The following is a 6,033-nucleotide window of genomic DNA, read 5'->3' as shown; positions in this document are numbered from 1 at the left end:
TGATTGATTATTTTTCAGTTTTTCTAAAAACTAATGATAATCTAGTTTCTTACGGCCGTAATAATAAGTTACTATCAATGCAAAAAGTAACTACAATTTATATTTCTCAAGAAACATAATTGATGAGATCTAACAGCATTTCTAAACCTTTTTTGTTCGAGATTACATGGCAAGTCATCTATTTTCTGTGAATTACAAGTCTTGTATACGTAAAAACTTATATTTGTTCTATTTTTTCCTATTAGTTTTTAGTATTAGCAAAATAATATTGCGATTCAAACGTTCTGTCTAAAAAATATATATTCGTATTTAATTTAATTTCTAATGCTTGGACTGCAACTTTTTTAACAATTAATACAAGTTATTGAATTCTTGTGCTTTTCCCTTGTTAGTCGAAAACCATCTTAATTAACTTTACAAAAGAATTTATTATTTACTTGTTAAAAAATATTATTTTACGAACTTAAGGTTATTTTACAAGTTTAAAAGAAATTAAAAAATATATGTTTCACAATGTTTCTAAACTTTAATCTGTGCAATTATAAACATTTCGAGTGTCTTTTTAAATATTTGATTAAGATATGTAAATTCAGATTTGAGATTATACAAATAATATACACATAAGTATGCTTATCTTAGACAAATGAATTTAAAAATTTATTTTGAATCATATTAATTATAAATCTTGTTGTTTTTCATTTTCCATAATTCTAAACACATAGGAAAATATTTATTTTCTTTATTTAACAATTAACTGCAAACGTAGTTAAACATTTCCTCTATATTTATTTCCGTATCTTTTATATTGATAACTATATCTATATCTTTATATATCGTTCTTTATATCTATATCTATATGCATATACTGATTTAGAAAATTAATAAGTATGACTGAAACAGACACTGTTTTATTAAGTAAACTTCACACGAGTTATTTTGTAGTTAATTGTCATTAAAAAAATTTTATTACACTACAGATTGTAAAATGACCATTTAATTTTCCAAAAAAAGGAAATGTAAAATAAATATGTACCAGATTTTCCAAAAATTGATGTAAGCTACATGTTTATTTTTGTAATTATTACAAAATGTTATTTTTTAAGTGTATTTCATATAATTCAATTATTATCTTTTAATTTAAATATTTTCTTTGTAAGTAAGGGCATTTACTTGTAAATAAGAGACGAATAGGTATAAATAAATCTATAGCTCTCATAAAAAATATACTTTATACTAAAAAATTATTCATTACACGCAATTTGTAGTAAGCTTATGCAAGATGTTAAATTAGATTTGTCGATTTTCCATGTAATCCTCTGCACATTGTTACGGAAAAGATTTACATCGAGGAAATATACATGGGGTCGGATTGTCATTTTTCATCTGCTGATTTCCTCCCTACTATCATGTATTAGTATTACCGGACTGAAATGTCCCAATAGATTTCAGTAACCTTCGGTGCACCTGGAATATGCTTTCTTTGTTAAACTTAGAGATTCTGTAAACGAACAGGTGTTGTGAGAATTCTTTGAAGCATGGAAATGAATGTAACCGCTATTGCGAATCTTTTGTAAAAGTACAACTTTCTTATCCGGCCAGCTGATGCATGGTTTTATTATAGCAGATAATTGGCCTGTATGCACATTGATTTCACATATCGATTGTCTTACAATTCGAGAAAATTCTAATTTTGATAAACGATTAATGTATAGCTATGAGTGTTATATTATAATATATGATATGCAATATTTTTATATTATTTATATTATTATTTTACAAAATAATGTTTAATGTTAAATAATATTTATTTGATATCATTTTATATTATTTATCCTACACACTGTACATTCTATGCTATTATTGTATATATTCTATGTTTTGTATTATTATTCTGTATAATCCATTTTCAATATTATTATTCCATATATTGTGAGTTTTACATTATTATTGTATATATTTTAAGTATTTATTATTTTTATAATTTTATATTCTATATTATATTATATCGTATTAAATTTTATTATGTTTTATATAACAATTTAAAATTTTTCACTGCTTGATAATATGTCAGGTTGCTAATATATTGACGAAATTCTAATTTGTTACAAGCAGATTAATTGTTTTGTTTCGAAGATTGATAATTACTATATGCATAATTACTATGATAATTACAACCTACTTTTTGATTCACTGATTTCTAAGACGCCTTATCAAAAATAGTTGAGTACATGGTAATATTCGTTAATAAAGAAAAATTTAAAATTTAAAAATTTTACTGGAATTTAAAAAATAATTTATTTTGTATTATTCCATAATTATGAAATTTATCTACAATATGGCTACCCATGTTGCTTTATGAAATTACTATTTTAATAAAAATGTTATTATTCTTATTATAATTTAATATATTATTATGAACATTCGAATTAAAATTTTTCTTCTTGTTTCAAAAATAGAATAAAGATTTAAAGAGGAAGGATATTACATATATATAATGGTTTTCCATAGGTTATATTAATATCTGTTGATATCAGTGAACTGATAGACATGTCTGATAAAAATATCGGTAACAACGCCAACGTAATTACCATAGAAAAATGCAAATTTTTGAAGTTAAATTTTAAATAATAATAAATTTAAATTTTAAGAATAATGAAAACAACGTGATGACAATAATGTATAAAAATAAGAATACCAAAGAAGAAATATTTTCATTTTTCAAAGTTCAAATGTCGAAACAGAATTCATGCATTTATAATATTGATTTCATCATTTGATACGTATAAGATAACCTCACAAAAAATTTTTACAATATTATATAACATTTAATTATTTCTCACTAAATACATAATACTTATTTAATATCGTGCAAAGCATTCATATTCTAACAATTTAAATTAAGATTCCTCAAATATTTGATATTATACTTCTTACATTTTTATCCTCCTTTTGAACATTTATTTGCTTTACGTTTCTCTTTCATAAGTTTCGCAATATTTATACACTCTTCTCTCATTCTTCTTAAGCAATTCTTAAATAAAGTTCTTCAGTTCTTAAAATCCTTTGGTAGTAGCGAATGAGATCATAAAATGAAGAAATTTTTTCCATATAATACAATTTGTTTCGAATTTTTAATTTTTAACTATATTTCAATATTTATGAAATACTTCATAGTCTCATTTAATTGTTACAATTATCACAATAAATGATTATCAAATAATATTTAATAATACAGTCAATATTAAATTATTATTAAAAATGACATCTCTAGCCTTGAAATTTTCTCATATATTTTTCAAGTTCAGGATAAATTGACAAGAAGTAAATGTTCTATAAAAGTCAGGTTTCTTTAACTTTCTGTAACTCTCATTGAAATTTACATTGAAATTTACATCTACTTAAAATTAGGTTTAGATTAACCTACAAGAAACAAAAAAATTAGAGCAATGAAATATGGAAAAAATACAAATTTATTTTATTAATAAAATATCATTAACAAACAGTTATTTAATATTACACATATTAAACGAATAAATTTAAGGTACATACAGTTTACTTTAATATACTGTACAGTATATTATATAAAAATATAGTATATTTAGTATAGCAGTATTTAAATATGGTACAGTATATATTTAACTTTTAATCAAATCCCAATTAAAAAAATCAATTCACTTAAAATTATGAAAGAGGTAATAAAAATTAATAAAAATTTAATAATTTAGATTTAAATAAAATAATAATTTCCATAATAAAGGGAGTAAATAAATTTACCTGAAATTATGGAAAAGATGATTTAACATATATGTCATCAAATATAAAATACCTTTTAACTCTGTGTTATTCTTAACATTATAACAACTTTATTAAAAGTTAATTTGATTAAGCATCCTTAGCTAAAAGGAATAAAATAATCTTTAATTAGTAGCTTCTGAAATCTTTAATTAGGAGTTACTTCAATTACTTTTATAAATCTATTTATTTTTATTCTATCACATCGGTCATACTTTAATAAAGTTGTTTTCTTCTGTTAATAAAAGGGTATAAATCATATTTGGATTTAAGGAAGCGATATCGAGTGTTGTTGTTTTGACATCTATACATATTGAATGCGTGCTTGGGTCCTCATTTAACAGCGGTTCATCCAGCTATTGGAAAAAATAAAATGCGATTCCTTTCTTATACGTTTATGTATTTCGGTCCAATAACGAGTACTTCTTAACCTGACCTGAAAACCTCTACTCCAGTTCTTTCACCCACACATTTTCCCTTTCGATTCCACTGGCTGGCGTCGTATGAAGAACACGAAGGATAGGAAATCGAGCTCTGAATCTCTTTTTAAATTAACCTCTCGGGATGAAACACAAATTCCTCTCGATAATAGCCACCGTTTGAAAACCAAGTCGAAATTTGTTCATTGCTCGTGTTAGTTCAATGATAAGATGTTGAGCTTATGGAACTAAATGAATTTAAAAATAATTATTATATTTCCACAAAAAGACCGAATATAAATATCCTCTTAATTATATCAACAGGATTAATATTATTTCAATTTCAAAAGACTCGTAATTTTATTATTGTTTATTCCTTATTCGTTTATTATAATTTGCCGAAGGTAATTAAATGATTAAATTTGATATTTCGATAGTATTTAATATTCCAAGTATTCTAATGTAATTATAGTCTAATTTATTTTGCAAATTTTTTGACAGGTATGTAAATAGTTATTTATTTATTAATTAATACCTAGTATTTTTAAGATACCTGTAAGTTTTATTAACGACACAAAATGACGAGATATCCTCTTATTTTTGTTCAAGGTATTATATTTGCTATACTATAAAAATATATTTTTAATCCGTAACCGAGAAGTACATGTGCTTTCTCATGTTACTGAATTTAAAAAACTCATTTTCATCCCTTGCGGGGATCGAACCCGCGACCTTTGGATTAGAAGTCCAACGCGCTATCCTCTGCGCCAAAGGGACCTGATGTCTGTTAACATTTTAGACAAAGTGTCATACATAGAATACGTTTCTATACATACGCATTGAATTGTGAAAATATGATTATACATGTATGCCGAAATATATAATACTGCAAAATGACATTACAAGGGAATTTGCAGTTATTTCTCAATATTGTAATTGCTTACATATATATTTTGTCCTTGCTTTTTACGAGTGCAATTTCATATCACAGTGCAGACAGAGGACAGATAAGAAAAATGGAATAAAGGAAATGATTCGAGGTTATGTTGATATGTATTAAATTCGTCGAATAAATTAAATGCATGACAGAAATATTATAAAAATAGTAATAATTTTAGTTGATTTGGTAAGATATGGGAATATTAATTTAAATAATCAGAGAGAAGATGGGAGCATAGGAAAAACAGGAAGTTAAAAATGAAACAGGATTGGGTGAGGAAATAGTTCAATAATTGATTATAATTAATCCACAAATGTATTTATCGATATAAAATTTTAATCTGATTAGTGATAACGTTAATCCAATCTTGATAATGTCAATCCAATCGATTAGCTCTTCGTTATATCTGCGTTTGCAATATATTTTTATACGTTAAATACTTCTATGAATGGATATTTAATTTTAATATTCTTTAATTAATTATAAAAAAAAATCCATCTTCCGTTTGAAAACGCGTTTAAAATTATTTTCAAAAAGTAATACGAATTTTTATAATTTTCTATTAAATTTGCAGAAATAATTTTACTACTCGCGTACAATTTCTGAAAATGTTTTATCGTAAAATGAATATTCTTTTAGGATAATTGATTATCTAAAGTTTATGATAGATTATTTTATAGAATTTGTAGAATTTGAATATTCAGAGTATTTGAACGTGTTATTCACATTTACTGTTTGTATAAAAGTAAAAATTTGATTTAATTAATTTAATTAAATGTTCAAGTGTCCGTATTTTCTGGCTCAATAGCAATAGACGTTTTGTAATCCTATTCTTAGAATGAAGTACTGAACGTGTATATATACAAGTGGACAACAATGAAC

The 6,033-nt window shown here is 24.2% G+C and overlaps 1 non-coding gene across 1 annotated transcript; it reads right to left on the bottom strand.

Moving 5' to 3' along the window:
- Positions 1 to 4,915: 4,915 nt before the first annotated feature.
- On the bottom strand, positions 4,916 to 4,988 carry TRNAR-UCU (transfer RNA arginine (anticodon UCU)). The gene has a single exon. It is a non-coding gene; the product is annotated as a tRNA-Arg (tRNA).
- Between the last annotated feature and the right edge of the window lie 1,045 nt (positions 4,989 to 6,033).

The sequence above is a fragment of the Eufriesea mexicana genome, unplaced genomic scaffold (assembly GCF_001483705.2).
Source record: "Eufriesea mexicana isolate 0111107269 unplaced genomic scaffold, ASM148370v2 scaffold1674, whole genome shotgun sequence".
Lineage (NCBI taxonomy): Eukaryota > Metazoa > Arthropoda > Insecta > Hymenoptera > Apidae > Eufriesea > Eufriesea mexicana.
This window is presented reverse-complemented; position numbering and strand designations above follow the sequence as displayed.